This window comes from Tamandua tetradactyla, chromosome 25 (assembly GCF_023851605.1).
Source record: "Tamandua tetradactyla isolate mTamTet1 chromosome 25, mTamTet1.pri, whole genome shotgun sequence".
Taxonomy (NCBI): domain Eukaryota; kingdom Metazoa; phylum Chordata; class Mammalia; order Pilosa; family Myrmecophagidae; genus Tamandua; species Tamandua tetradactyla.
Genome location: NC_135351.1, coordinates 26,242,119 through 26,258,812, shown reverse-complemented (window position 1 = coordinate 26,258,812; position 16,694 = coordinate 26,242,119). Strand labels below are relative to the sequence as shown.

Genomic DNA, 16,694 nt, shown 5'->3' with positions numbered 1-16,694 from the left:
CTCCAAATTCATACATTCTGAATCAATGTCAAGAGGTAAATAAAGAATGTTATTCTACATTTCTTACCCTTAGAAGTTAAAATCTTCTCACATACCATATAATCATCCAAATTGATGATTCACAATCAGTGGTTCACAGTATCATCATATGGCTATGCATTCGTTATAACAATCAATTTTTGATATTTTCATTATTAAAAAAATAGAATAAAAGTGAAAAAGAACACCCAAAACATCCCATTCCCCCCCACCATTATTTATTTTTTGTCTTTTATTTTTTTCTTACTCATCCATCCATACACTGGATATAGGGAGAGTCATAAGGTGTTTTAACTTGCTAAAGCTGCCAGAATGCAGCACACCAGAGATAGATTAGCTTTTTTTTTTTTTTTTTTTCACCATAGGCTCTGGGAAACTAACCTGGGTCTCCTGCAAAGCAGGTGAGAATTCTGCCATTGAGCCCCCCAGTGCATCACCCTACATTAGCTTTTAATAAGGGGATTTATTGAGTTACAAATTTAGAGTTCTTCAGAGGAAAGGCAGCTGGCTTTCCTTTGGCTTTCACCGTCACATGGGAAGGCTCAAAGTCTGCTTGGTTTCTCTCTGGGCTTCTGGGTTCATATGGCTTTCCCTGGAGTGATTGTTTTCTGCATCTCCAAAAGCCTAAGTCTGAGCTCCTGGTGCTGAGATGAGGTATGATGAGGTATGCTGAGCTGCTGACCTCTCTTCTGACCTCTCCCTTTTAAGCCTCCAGCTAGTTAAATTAAACCTCACTCGTTGTGAAGGCACGCCCCTTAGCCGACTGCAGATATGATTAGTCATAGAGTAATCGCACATGCTGATGATTTAAATCCACAGCAAAAATCTCACAGGGGTAGCTCCTCTGCCAGCAGCAACTCCGCGTCTGCGGTCCATGGACTGGAACCACTGGCCACAAGCAGAAACCTGGGCCGCCGTCACTGCTTTCCCACCCAAGGCACGTCCTCCTTGCTGCCCACTGCCTTCTCTTGACACCTGCAGGCTGCGCACTGGTGTCACTGGGCTCACGGAGCCGCCCAGGGAGGTTGGGTGACAGACTTGCTGCTACTGCTGGACTGAGACCTACTCTGCCAAAGTGTCTCAGTGTCATTGTCCCTGGACCAGGCTGGGCCCTGTGGGGCTTCACTAGGGAGGGCCAAGTGCGTCCACCCCACCCAAGATGCCGGACCAAGCTGTGCAGCAGACACTGGACAGAAGTTGCTGGGTGTGCTTTGCCACTGATGAAGATGATAGAACAGCTGAATGGGTGAAACCATGCAGGTGCAAGAGATCTACAAAATGGGTTCACCAGGCTTGTCTACAGTGCTGGGTGGATGAAAAACAAAGAGGAAACCCTACAGCCAGAGTGACATGTCCTCAGTGCAATGCTGAATACTTAATAGTTTTTCCACCGTTGGGTCCAGTTGTCTACGTCTTGGATCTTGCAGATAGACTGATCTCGAAAGCCTGTCCTTTTGCTGCTGCAGGACTAATGATTGGCTCTATCTATTGGACAGCTGTGACTTATGGAGCTGTGACAGTGATGCAGGTTGTAGGCCATAAAGAGGGTCTGGATGTTCTGGAGAAAGCTGATCCTTTATTCCTTTTACTTGGACTTCCTATTATTCCTGCGGTGCTGATATTAGGCAAGATGATTCACTGGGAGGTCTATGTGCTTAGATTATGGCGCAGACACTCTAACAAGCTACAAATTTTGAATGGTATATTTCCAGGGATTGGTTGTCCTGTTCCTCGAATTCCAGCTGAGGCTAATCCTTTAGCAGATCATGTCTTTATTACTCGAATTTTGTGTGGAGCTCTTTTCTTTCCTACTATTGCGACCATAACTGGTAAACTGATGTTCAGTAGTATTAACTCGAATTTACAAAGGACAGTCTTGGGCGGAATTGCTTTTGTGGTCATAAAAGGAGCAGTTAAGGTGTACTTCAAACAACAGCAGTATTTACGTCAGGCACACCGCAAAATTCTAAATTCTTCAGAGCAAGAAGCATAAAATTGTGACTTCTAGGTGTTCTTGCAGCCCTTTCAGCCATAGGAATCTGTTGTATTGTTTTGATTCCATCATATGCACATCAGTGCAGACTTGTGATAAGCTGCTGCTCCTTTATTTTAAAGAAATACAATAAAGGGTTTAGGGTAGGGAAAATCCTCAGTAATCCCAGAACCTAAGAATATGATTTATTTCATTGTTTTGTATGTACTTCCATTATGGCAGTCATCCGAACAGTATCTTGGCATGGTCATGCTTTTTGGATTTTGTTCATATTTTCTCCAGACAAATGTAGAGGTCAAACTGTGCACATATTAGAAGATGCACATGTCGTTTTATTCAAATGCCTCTTTTGTAGATGTTACTTTTCAGTGTTTTCTTAGAATCAGCAACTCAGTGAAGGTAGTATGAGGATTTTTCTCACTGGCCTAATTTGATTATCTTCTAAACAGGACCATATATTACTATGAGGAAATGTAAAATAAATTAGTTATAAAGAAATAACAAACCAAAAATATATGTAGCCATTCGAAAGATTATCTGAACAGATGAATTTGTTGTGTTTTTCTTAACCCATGTGATGACTTCCAAAATGTCTAGAGTAAAAATTCACAGGGCCTCCAGATCTATTTTTAGCTATTCAATTTCATTTATATAATGGTGACATTTCATTGTTCATAATATAGTTTTCACTCGTGCAATCCGAATTACATATACAGAGGGTGAGAGAGAGTCATCAGGTCCTTCCATCACTGGAATAAAGCTTTTGAAGTCCATATTTCTAGAGATTAGAGCTGTCAGTTTATAGTCTTTTGAGCACAGAAAGATTTGCAAAAAATAAAGTTATTTTACTCTCCTCTTTCATTGATTCAGTTATTCAGATATTTGTTGAACACCCCCCCATCTGCCTTGGTCCCCGCTCTTAGAGTTTCAATCTCGTTTCAGCAGGTAGAAAACTGGCAGTGTGTAAACCAAGGTGAGGCCTTGAGCTCTTTTTCTTTATATCAGGGAGGAGATCATTGTGGAAACAAGAAGTTTTGCGTAAATATCAAGGTCATTGTTTTTGGCATTATATTATAGCATAGCAATACTAATGTTTCTAGGCTTGCTTGTCATGTTGATGAGGCCAGCACCGTAATGATCACTGTTTAACTAGTTTTGTATTAATTTTTCAGAAGGAATTATTTATTTGAAGCCATTTCAATAAAGAGTAGCCATTTTAATGTTCAGCAATCTGAATGGTCTTGCAGTTATTTTCATTATTTAAACTTAATTTTTTAAATTATAGTTCCAAAAACTTATTTGTTTTCTTGTTCACAGGATTTAATGCATGGCAATAGTAAATGTTTCACCTTACTGGTAAGTGGCCACTTCTCTTTAGGAGTGTAGTGGGTATAGATTGAGCTACTTAGATTGCAGTAATGTATGTGAATTTTAGTAAATAACAACTAGCACCTTTCTATGGTATGAATGTCTTAATTTTGAGTTATAATGTTTGGTGTTTTTGTGACTGGCTTTTGAACATTAAGGTTATAATTATTTAAGGAGGGAAGGAGGATTTGACAATGAGCCTCATTAAGAATACTGCTGCAGCTCTGAAGGGGGAAATATAAATTCTATGATATATAATGTAATATAGTAACAGATTATATAACTATAATTGTGAAATATATGACTTCTTTTTAATTTTCAATATGAAAATACATTAAATAGAAATTTCCTATATAGTTTTGTTATATAGAACAGATTTTAGGCAGCTGTTTCTAAGTTATACAAGCACACAGTTCCTCATTTACTACTTTAATACCCGAGAAGCAGGAATAGTTGCTTGGGTTTATTGGCATCAGAGCTCATGAGAGACGGCTCTAATCTCTTGGGGAAGAGGTTTTCTAGGGCTGTGGGGAGGAAACTGTAAGTGCCTGGGACCAGAGTGGCCTCTAGCTCTGGAATTGAACACTTAAATTACAAGAGCCTTAGTCTCTCCAGAAAGTTTGCCCACACCACTATGAAGCAGTGAAAAAACGTGAACTGATGTCGAGTTGGATGGACCTGGGTTCAAATCTTAACTTTTTAAATAATTGTATCTGTGTCCTTGGCCAAGTGATTTAAATTCTCTGAGCTATAGTTTCGTCTCTGAAATGCAAGACTATTTCAGGATTAACTGAAAAATTAAAGTAACAGAGGCATGCTAGGTCTAAAATAGCCCCTACAGAGATGTAGTTGTTTTCCAAATTGCTGAATTCTTCTCTTGAAAACATGTTTTTCCCACTCTAGTAAAAGGGAATGAAGAAGTGGGAAAAAAAAGATTTGGAGACAAAGGAATGATGTAGATTTCTGGATTTTGTGTTTTCCAGTTTATTTTCATGTTGTTCTATTGTGTGATTTCTAGAAACTTTAGTGTTTTAACTTCTTTTACAAAATTCAGTGACAACTAGTAGAATTATGTTCTTTGCAGACAACTTCTCTCTCCATTCAAAGTGGCTGAAAATATTGTTTGTTATTACATGATTAATAAATGACCATGAAGTATATAAAGTTAAATCCAGTGACTTAATCTGTCACTGCCTGCTAACTGTGCTGTAATTTTTTTTAAACATCTTGTTTTTAATAGAGCAAACTATCAATACTGTCTGGATTATGTTGAATAAAGGATTTTTATGTTAAAAAAAATCCACAGCAACATAACAATGAGGCATCATCACCTGGCCGAGTTAACACCTGAACCTAACTATCACACGAGGTTTTCACAATCACACTTTAAAAGCTCAGTAGTTATACAATCATCTTCAAGAATCAAGGCAATTGGATTGTAGTTCAACAGTTTCAGGTATTTCCCTCTTGCTACTTCAATGCACCAAAAACTGAGAGGAGTATCTACAAACTGCATAAGAATAACCTCCAGAATGGCCTCAGTTCTATTTGAAATCTCTCAACCACTGAAACTTTGTTTCCTTTCTCTTCCCCTTTTGTGATCAAGAAGGCTTTCTCACTCCCACAATGCCAGGTCCAGGCTCATTCCGTAGAGCCATGTCCCACGTTGCCAGGGAGATTTACATCCCTGGGAGTCATGTCCCACGTATCGGGGAAAGCAGTGTAAGCTCAGAGCTTTGAAGTAAAATAATGACATCTATTATTTTCAGAAGCCAGGAAGGGATGGAGTGAATCAGGGAGCAAGCATGGGCTACTGTAAGGTAAACTGTGGACACCAAGATTTTATTGTTGCAATTGTCCCTACTCTGATCATTTGTTGTCTGCTGAGGAGGCAAAATACAGAGAGGGAATACAGGGAGCCTGTGGTATTCTCGGCATGTCTCCAAGCAGATTGGGGAAAAAAAAATACTATTTCTGAATACTTGTAGCAAGAAATGATGGTGAAGTTAATTTTGTTTGGAGAAAATCAAAGAGAATAAAAATCAGTTATATACTTGAGCAGTATATTACCATTTATTGTATTTAGTATGAACAATTTACAGGTCCAATCTAATACTGTAACAGTTGGAGAGCTCTAAGTGGGCCACTGAAAGCCATTACTAAACAGAATACTTCGCATTTTAGCAAATCAGTACCCCCTCTATTCCTGGTGAAAGGTACTTATGCAAAGGGTATGTAACTCGGAAAGATGGATTGCTGTTTGTGAACAAGGAGCACTTGTAAGCAAAAAGCTTTCAAAGAAGATGCTGTGAATCAGGACAATCTTCTTATGAGCCTCCCTGACCAGCCCTTTGAGGGCAGGGTTGCAGTTCAGCCTCTCTTAGTTAGCTCTGCTGAAGTCTCATTCTTCCTATCAACAAGCATGCACGTGCACACATACACACACACACATATACACATATACCTGATCTGAATTTCCAATAGAGAGCTCCCATTGAAATATACATATGCCTTTAAAACAGGTAGTTCTTGAGGCCATTCTTTGTCATTGATCCCTGGAATGACAATGATTAAGATATATATCTATTGTTTAGAATTCTTTTTTCTTTATTATTTGTATTCTTGCTTTTTTCAAATAATATCCTAAGTTATTTCTTCTGTGGTTTTTGAGCTGTGTTATTTTCTAAGTCTACAAAAATATATATTTTAGAAAGCCAACATTCCCCATGTTTCCATACAAAACCGAGTTTGAACTATATTTTTTCTTTTTTTATATTATTTTAATCATTATTATTTATATTTTAATCATTATATTGATTAAATAAAGTATGATTTTTACGTATTATTGGATATGATTTCTTTATAATAGCATTCACCTATTTTGAACAAATGCATATAGTCAAGCAATTAACATCAGAATCATGATATGGAATATCTCATCACCCCCAGAAAGTACCCTTTGGAGTTCATCTACCATCTCTACCCTTTGCCAGTTGCAAACAAATCTGCATTCTGTCATAAGAGTTTTGCATTTTCTAGAAATCCAGTCAAATAGAACCAAGAACTGTGGAACCTTTTGCATCTGGCTTTTTTCTCTTAGAAAATGTTGAGAATCTTGAAAAGATCCATACAGGTTGTTGTACAGTGTTGGTAGTTTGCTTTGTTTTATTATTGAGCAGTGTTCTATCATATAAATGTGCCACAGTTTGTTGATCTATTCAACGGTTGATGGCCATTGGATTGTATCAACTTTGGGGCTATTATGAATAAATCTGTCATGAACATTGGAGCACATCTTTATGTAAATATACATTTTGTCTTGAATAAATGTCTAAGAGTGGGAACACTGGGCTCTGTGGTAAGTGTATGTTTAACCATAAGAAACTACCAGTGTTTTCCAAAGTGATTATTTTTACATTCCCACCAAAAATGTTCAATGGCTCCAATTGTTCTACAATTCTTGTTGTCATCTGTCTTTTTTAATCATAGCTATTCTAATAGATCTGTATTAATATGCATTTCCCTAATGGCTAGTGATGTACCTTTTAATGTGATCATTGGACATTCTGTATCTTTTCAGGGAAAATATTTATTCAGATTACATTCAAAATTTTATAAATTATTTCTTTTTCTGTCCCATTGAGTTGTAAGAGTTCATCATATATTCTTAGATACTTGTCCTTTATCAAATATAAATTTTGCACATATTTCCTCCTAGTCTGTGACTAACCTTTTTAATTTTCTTAGTAGTTTAAAATGTGATAAAGTCCAATTTATCTACTTCTTTCTCTGTTTTATCTAACTTATGTTTTTCTATCCAAGTTTGTGAAGATATTTCTCCTAAGTTAATACTTACAAATTTATAATGCTGGCTCTGATATTTCAGTATATAATCCATTTGAAGTGTGTATGTGTGTTTGTAAGTATATGTGTGAGGTGATGGTCAAGGATTTTTTTAATTTTTTGCATGTGTTTTGATTTATTATTATTATTAAATTTTGCATTTGGATATCAAATTTTTCTAGCACCCTGTGTTGGAAAGACTATAAATTCCATATGAATTGTCTTGATATTTTAAGTGTCAGTTACCACATATGGCAAGTCTCTTTCTAGACTCTATTCTATTCAGTTGAATCTATACGGTTGTATTTGTACCAATGCTAGATTGGCATGCTTATTGTATCTTTATACTCAGTATTGCAATCATGTAAGTCCTCTAACTTTGTACTTATTATTCAAAAGTTTTTCACTTTCCTAGTCCTTTCTATTTTCTCACAAGTTTTAGAATCAGTTTGACAATTTCTAACCACCACTATCACCCCCCCCCCCCAAAAAAAAGCCTGTCAGGATTTTGATTGGGATTACATTGACTCTATAGATCAATTTGGATAATTTATATTTTATCAATATTGAATCTTCTTATCCACAAATAGAGCATCTCTCTCCATTTATTTAGGCCTTCTTTATGTTTTCTGAGCAATGTTTTGCAATTTTTATTTATTAGGTCTTACACATATTTTTAAATGTCTCCCTAAGTATTTCATGGTTTTGAGATTATTTCAAATCATTTCTTTTTGTTTAAATTTCCAGTGGTTCATTTGTAATATAAGAATACAATTGATTTTTGTATACTAACTGTGTATCTTGGAACCTTCCTAAACTCACACAGTGTCATTTTTTGTGTGTAGATTCCTTAGGATTTCCTACATAGATAATTTATCAATCGTAAATAAAGATTTTACTTTATCTCTCTCCTTTTTTTCCTCATTCCTTAGTGTCTAGAACCTTAAATATAATGGTAATTAGAAATGGTGAGAGTAGACATCCTTACTTTGTTCTTAGTGAGAAAGCATTCAATCTTCAACACTAAATATGATGTTACCTGTAGGTTTTGTAGATGGTATCAGGTTGAGATTCCCTCTATTTTTTATTTTGCTGAGAGATTTTACCATGAATAAAGGTCAAATTCTGTCGAATATTGCCAAATTTTCTCAAAAAGAAGTCAAATTTTTATAGCATCTGTTGAGATGATCATCTTTTTTTTTCATGAGTTTTGTTTGTTTGTTTGTTTGTTTTTTCATGGGCAGGCACTGGGAATTGAACCTGGGTCTCTGGCATGGCAGGGGAGAACTCTGCTAAGCCACCATGGCCCGCCCTTCTTTGTGAGTTTTTAATATGGTGAATTACACTGGTTGTTTTTGGAGAATGAAACTAGCTCTATATGCCTTGAATGCTGTACGTGATCATGGTATATTATCCTGTTTCTTCATTGAATATTCAAATTTGCTTAATATTTTGAAGAATGTGTCAGTTTTCACTAGTGATATTGGTCTGTGGTTTTCTTTTCTTGTTACATCTTTCAGGTTTTTGAATCATCAAAATGAATGTCTTATAAATGAACTGTGCAATGTTTTCTCCTTTTCATTTTCTCAAAAATGTTCTGTAGAATTGCTGTTGCTTCTTTAAATCTGGAAGAATTCACCAGTGAAGTCATCTAAGATGAAAGTATTTTTTCTGGGAAGATTTTTAACTACTACTTCAATTTCTTTAATAGGAAACAGGGCTATTCAGATTATTTATTTCCCCTTGACTGAGTTTTGGAAGTTTGTCTCTTTCAATATATTTGTCTCTCTTATCCAAGTTGTAGAATTTATAGGCATGAAATTGTTTATAATATTTCTTTACTACTCTGTATTGTCAAGATAATCTATAGTGATTCCCCTCATTTGTTCATATTGGTAATTTGTATACTGTATTCTTTCTCCTTTTGCTGATAGGCCTTTCTAGGTAAAGGTTTATCAGTTTTATTAATCTGTACATGGAACCTATTTTTGGTTTCAATGATTTACTCTATTCTTTTTCTGTAATGTATCTCATTGATTTGTGCTTTTATCTTTATTATGTATTTCTTTCTGATTCTTCATGTTAATTTTCTCTTCTTTTCACATGTTCTTGAAGTGGAAGCTTATTTCATTGATTCGAAATCTTCTTCCCTCTACACATTGCTTTTGTTACATGCCATAAATTTTGATATGTTATGTTTTGATTTTCATTTAAAGTATTTTCTAATTTGCCATGTAATTTCTTATATGAATTATGTTTTAAGAAATGTGTTATTTAATTACCAAATATTTCGGGATTTTCTACAAAATCTACAAAAATTTGGGGATTTGTTACTCATGTCTACTTTAATTCTGATTTGATCATAAAATATACTATTTATTCCAACCTTTTAAATTTGGTTGAGACTGGTTTTATAGGCCAAAGTATGATCAATGATTGTGAATATCCTGTGTTCACTTGAAAGAATTTATCTTCAGCTATTGATGGATGGAATATTCTATAAATATCAATTAAGTAAATTTCATTGATAGGTTTGATCAAGTCTTCTTCATTTTTACTGCTTTTCTGTCACCTTTTTCTATTAATTATTTGAAAATGTGATAACTTCAGTGATAGTTACTGATTTTGTGTATTTATTTTTTCAATTTTATTAGCTTGATTTCATTTTGAAACACTGTTATGGGGTATACACTCACTTAGAATTAATCTTTTTATCATTTTAAATATCTCACTTTATTTCTGATGGTACTTGATCTGAAATATAATTTTCAAATATTAATAGAGCTACTCAATCTTTCTAGAATTATGTTTGTATGTTGTAGGCAGTTAAATACTGTCCTCCAAAAATTCATATTTACTCAGAACCTCAGAATGTGATCTCATTAGGAAATAAAGTGTTTGCATATTTAATCAATGTAAGGAAGAAGAAAAGCTCATATTGGATTGAGCAGAGTTCTAATCCAACAACTGGTGTTCTTATAAGAAGAGAAGAGGATGCAGAGGCTCAAAAACGCAGAGATAGGAAAGCAAGTAAACAGGGAAGCAGAGACTGGATCTAAACTGCTACAAACCAAAAAATGTCTGGGACTACCAGAAGCTAGAAGATACAAAGAAAGATTCTTCTCTAGAACTTTCAGGGGGAGCATGGACTTCTAGCCTCTAGAACTGAAAAAGAATAAAGTTCTGGCTTTTAAACTGTTAAGGACCAAGGCTGCTCCCTGGGCCCACCCTCAAATTGAGTCTCCTGTCCTGTGTTGCTCCTGCCAACTGAATGAGACCAGATACTGTAAAGCAGAGCAGAAACTTTATTCTTTGATCAAAGAATGTTGAAAGTTGGACTTGAGTTCCTCTAATAACCCTTCCTCCCAGAAGGAAGATGAATGAGATTATTTCATAGGGGATGAGAGGGCATGGCTTGGGCATATGCAGATAGACGTGTTGCTTTCTGAACTCGGCGCCCTCTGCACTCATCAGTTCTGCACATGGTGCCCAGCTATGGTTCTTTGGGCTGCTCTTGTGGTTTTAGCATCCTGTGCTTAATTTCTGAAAGCAAGCATAGCTCAAGCAAAAGGTTAGGTGGAAATTTTCATGAATACTCAATCCAACGGTGATGCTTAATCCTGGTACAAAGTCACCAAGTTTGTGGTAATTTTTCTTGTCTCTAGGTATTCAGTTTGATTCTATTTCTGTCTTTTACTTCTCCCCACACCAGGCTTCTATTTTCCTCTAAACACTCTTAAACATTGAACATATTATGATGTTTATCTGATGTCCCGGTCTATTAGTTCAAATACTTGTCATTTGGGGCCATGTTTCTAGTGATTGCTTAGACTCATTTTTTTGTATGCCATATGGTGGGGGTCACGTTTCATTCTTTTTCCATGTGACTATCCTGTTAGTGCAGCACCATTTGTTGAGTTATTTTTGTAACTCAAAATAGTGCATGTGCATGTGCTGGGAATTGAATCAGGTCTCCTGCATGGAAGGTGAGAATCGATTCATTTTTTTAAATCATGTTTTCCTCCGTTGCGTTTCAGGTCATTTTTTTTTTTTTTCCTTTTTTTTTTTTTTTGGCCTGGGCAGGATCCGGGAATTGAACCCGGGTCTCCGGCATGTCAGGTGAGAATTCTGCCACTGAGCCACCATTGCACACCCCTGCATTTCAAGTAATTTTTAACTGAGTACAGATATTATGAATTGTACTTCTTTGGATATTGAATTTTGTGGAGGTTTTGTTTGTCTTAACACTTTAAATAGTGCTATATCTTTTTCTGAAACTCAGTTCAGTTTCTTGGAATTTTGTTGGAACTTTCTGAATTTCCTTTTAAACTTTCTTAGGTTGGCCCCGAAGAAACCTTTAGCTTATGGCTTATTTAGTCCCACTAAGGTTTTTTTTTTTTATCCGAAGATTCTATATAATACCCTATGTACAATAGACTTTTTCCAGTCTGGTTAATGGCAACAAAAAATTATCCCCAGTCCTGTGTGAACTCTGAGTATTGTTCTACTTAAAACTCTATTTATTTCAGGGATTATGATCCCATGTTGTGTGTCGTCAAACATCTGAAATCCACTGTTTCATGTATATGTCTGGTTTTCTAGTTATTTAATGCCGGAGGGATGAATCTGAGTCCTGTTACTCCTCCTTTCTTTTAAGTGAAATTCTAAACTATATTTGCAATCCAATTTTTAAGTACACAAATGATACCTACCTACATCCTAATGTTTAAAAAGTCAAACAGTGCAGATAGAACAGAAGTATACCTTGGCCTTTTTCTTCTAGTTTCTGCTCAGAGGAAACTACTAAATCAATTTAGTATAAATCTTTTCATACCTTTAAAAAATTTACACATCATGATGCATGCATTCATATATAGTTGACTTTCTCAAGTACTAATATCTTGAAGAGAGTTCTATGTCTGCCAGTGCATAAAAACCTATCTCATTCTTTTGAATTTTTACACATTTTTCGTTGTATGGATAGCTCATCTTTTATTTAATTCATACCCAGTGTCTCCAACTTATGTTTATTTTATATGTTTGTTTATTTTCTGAATCTTCATGTTTTGTCTCCCTAATTTGAAGATAAGAGCATTGAGTATAAGCCAAGGAAACATCATAATAAAAGCAAAATGTATAGGCTTTGAAACTGCACATAATAAAATGCAGATCATATTTTACCATCTACTAATGGTACCATTTACAAATGGCTCTTGGGAAATTATAACTCTCTGGGTCTCAGCATTTTTGTTTATATCAAAAGTGGGTGTATTACTATCTATATTACATAATTCTGAGAAGTAAATCATATATCATCAATAATGCTCCTAACCTAATATTTTGTTTTGCAAGCTATAAAATACTGGATGAGAAATCTTTTTGCCATAGCACTTGAACTAGAAATGGTAAAGGCAAATATTCAGGATGATACAGAAGAAAACTCAAATATATTAGAACTATAAAGCACAGGAAATGTCAACAGTTTGAGCAGATATAAAATATCCTTTCCTCTTCTTTTAATTCCTTTAAAAGATGACATACTTTAAAAAAAAGATGACATACTTTTTAATGAAATAAATTATAGCATTGTATTTTGGGATTTATACTGTATGTAGATGTAAACTATATGGCTCAAATGATTTTGGAGGTTATGGATAAATGGAATCATTCTTTTGCAAGATTCTTATATTTTAGGTGAATTCATCCAACATAAACTTAAAGTAGTTTGTGATAAATAAAGAATGCAGTTTGTAATCCCCAAATTGTGGTTTTCTAGACTTGGCACTATTGACCCTTTGGGCCAAGTAACTTTTTGCTGTAGAGGACTGTCCTGTGTATTGCAGGGTGGTTGGTTGCATCTCCGGGCTCTGCCACCAAGATGCCAGTAGCAATCCTCAGTCATGACTATCAGAAGTGATCAAGTCATGATAATCAGAAAAGATTTTACCTCATAGGGCAAAATCACCCCAGCTAAGAACTACTGCCCTGGATAAACCACTGAAATACAAATAGATATAGTTAAGAAGCCATTAGAGAAATTTAAATGGCGGACTAAAGAAGTATTTGATAACTGAAATGAAGGCAGATAAAATTGAACACAAGAATGAAAAATAAGAGATCATCTAAGCAAATAGCAAAACATTAGCAAATTGAAATATTTTAATGATTACATTAAATGAAATGGACAAATTCCTGGCGGGATGGGAGAGACAGAGAAGGGCTGATGGGAGGGATTAAAAAGGGGCTCAAGAAAACAATTGGATGCAACAGATATGTTCATTATCTTCATAGTGATGATGATTTCATGGGTGTAGACACACGTCAAAAATAAAAGTTTACATTTAAATAACTACAGTTTCTTATGTAAATTATACCTTGATAAATCTGTAAAACATTAAAACATAATACTGTAGCAATGTCTAACTGTAGCAATGTGTAACTAAATAAAAATAAAAGTAAAAAGGAACAACCAAAACATCCCATACCCTCCATCCACCCCTATTATATATTTATTTTTTGTCTTTATATTCTTATTCATCTATCGATACACTGGATAAAGGGAGTGTTAATAACCTCCAGAGTAGCCTCTCAACTCTATGTGGACTCCCTCTGCTACTGATATTTTATTAGTTACACTTCTTTTCCCCCTTTTGGTCAGGATGGAATTGTTGATCCCGCCGTGCCAGTGCCAGACTCATCCTTGGGAGTCATTTCCCATACTGCCAGGGAGACTTTCACCTCCAGATGTCATTTGTAATTTTCCCATATATTGGGAAAAATATATTGTGAGGGTTAGATTCATGTGTCAACTTGTCCAGGTGATGTTGTCCAGTTGTCAGATCAAGCAAGCACTGGCTGAACTTACTTTGAGGACATTTCATGGACTTAAGTCATCAGTAAGTTGATTGCATCTATGGTTGATTAAATCTGTAATCAACTAAGGGGAGTATCGTCCACAATAGGAGGCATTTAATCAAGTCAGATAAAATCTTTAAAAGGAGTGGTGATGAATTCAGCAATCAGAAGAGAGAATTTTTAGCTCTATTTCAGCCAGCCAACCTGCCCTATGGAATTTGGACTTTTGTATCCCCAAAGTTGCATGAGACAGTTTTATAAAATCTCATAATTACAGATATCTCCTTTTGATTCTGTCTGTGTAGAGAACCCTGATTAATTCATATACCTAATGTAAACTAAATGCAATTTTATTGGAATATGCTATACATTCACATTCAGTATAATCATCCAAAGTGTATGTTCAGTGGTTAACAGTATCATCAAATAGGTGTGCATTCATCATCACAATCAATTTTTGAGCATTTTCATTACTCCAAAAGAAGTTAAAATGAGAATAAAAATAAAAGTAAAAGAGAACAACCAAAACATCCCACACCCCCCATCCACCCCTATTATGTATTTATTTTTTGTTTTTATATTCTTATTCATCTGTCGATATACTGGATAAAGGGAGTGTTAGTCACAAGGTTTTCACAATCACACAATCACACTATAAAAGTTATATACTTATACAATCATCTTCAAGAATCAAGGCTTACAGTAGTTTGGGTATTTCCCTCTAGCAAGTCCAATACACCAAAAACTGAAAACATATAATTATAAACTGTATAAGAATAACCTCCAGAATGACCTCTCAATTCTATTTGAAATCTCTCATCCTCTGAAATTTTGTTTCACTTCTCTTCTCCCTTTTGATCAAGAAGCCTGTCTTACTCCCACAATGCCAGGGTCAGGCTCACCTCTGGAGTCATGTCACATGTTGCTGGGAGATTTATATTCCTGAGAGTCATATCCCACGTAGAGGGGAGGGCAGTTGAGTTCCCATGCAGAATTGGCCTAGAAAGAGAGAGGCCACATATGATGAACAAAAGAGGTTCTCTGGGGGTAACTTTTAGGCATAATCATAACAAGGCTTAGTTTCTCCTTTGTAGGAATAAATATCATAAGGACAAGTCCCAAATTGAGGGCCTGGCCCATCAAATTGTCAGGCCGTCATGCTTGCAAGAATAGCATGTCTTCCGTAGGTGGGGAAGTTCAATATTTCCACATTTCCCCCATTCCTGCAATGGTACTTTGCAAATACATTTTATCTTCTGCCCAGATTACTTTGGGATATATCGGTGTATCACACCAACCTATACAAACCAACAAGATCTCATTTCCTTTTCAAGGTTTCGTGTAGTTATAGTGTTCAAATAAACTGAACATGCAAGTTAAATTAGATAGTGTACTACAGAAAATATAAAATTTGCACCAAATAAACATCTCTTCTTTTGGTCTCACACAGAAGTTGAAGTTTTAAAGTACAGTCAATATCATCCTTTACCTTTTAGTCTAATTTACCTTAGTCCTAACAGATCAGCTTCATTCATATGTCTAACTAAAGTCTAATCTCTTTTTCAGATTTTTAAACAGTTGCTGTAGAGGTCATGCAGACTTCCATAGCTGCAGAGCTCTAGCTCTGAGTCTCAGGTGTCACATGGATACCCGAAGTTCCAGAGAATGACCAGTATATACACAAAGAGCTCAGCATCTCAGAATTTAGAAATAACAGTTACAGCTCAGGAATAGATGTGACTGCTGTAAGAACTTACAATCTAGAAGCCTTTACAATAGGCCTTCGCCTGACAGTCTATGCTTTCGGATTCAATTCTCAGAATTTGTACATTATAGTTAATACATATTAGTGAGGTCTTATAATATTTGTCTTTTTGTTTCTGGTATATTTCACTAAACATACTGTTCTCATCTAGTTGCGTGTCTCACAACTTCATTCCTTCTTGTAGCCACTCAGTATTCCATTGAATGTATATACCATAGTGTGCCCTTCCATCCATCAGTTGATGAACACTTAGGCCATCTCCCTTCATTGCAATTGCAAACACTGTGCTATAAACACCAGTGTACAAATGTCCATTCCTGTCCCCACTCTCAGTTCCTCCAAATACACAACCAAGAACGTGGTTGTGGGATCATATGACGACTTGACATCTAGCCTCCTGTGGAGCCACCACACTGCCCTCCAGAGCAGCTGCACCACTCCTGTTGAACATTCTGTACTCCTTCAGCATCAAATGCCCAATATCTACCCTCTTTCCATATCCTGATAACCTGTGCTCTCAACTTTAACTCTCAAAGTTCACTCATTAATGTTAGTTCACATTGGCGAGACTGTACAGTGTTTGTCCCATTTGTTTCTGGCTAATTTTACTCAGCATAATGTCCCCATGGTTCATCCACATTGTTTCATGCATCATGACTTTATTCTCTATTACAGCTATGTAATATTCCATTGTATGTATATACAATAGCCTGTTTATCCACTCATCCATTGATTGATATTTGGGCTGTTTCCATCTCTTGGCAGTCATGAATAATGCTGCTATAAACATTGGTGTGCAAATGTCCATTCATGTCCTTGCTTTTGGTTCCT

General features: G+C 35.7%; 1 pseudogene; it reads left to right on the top strand.

Moving 5' to 3' along the window:
• Positions 1–1,198: 1,198 nt before the first annotated feature.
• LOC143669123 (E3 ubiquitin-protein ligase MARCHF5 pseudogene) lies at positions 1,199–2,032 on the top strand (annotated as a pseudogene).
• Positions 2,033–16,694: the final 14,662 nt, after the last annotated feature.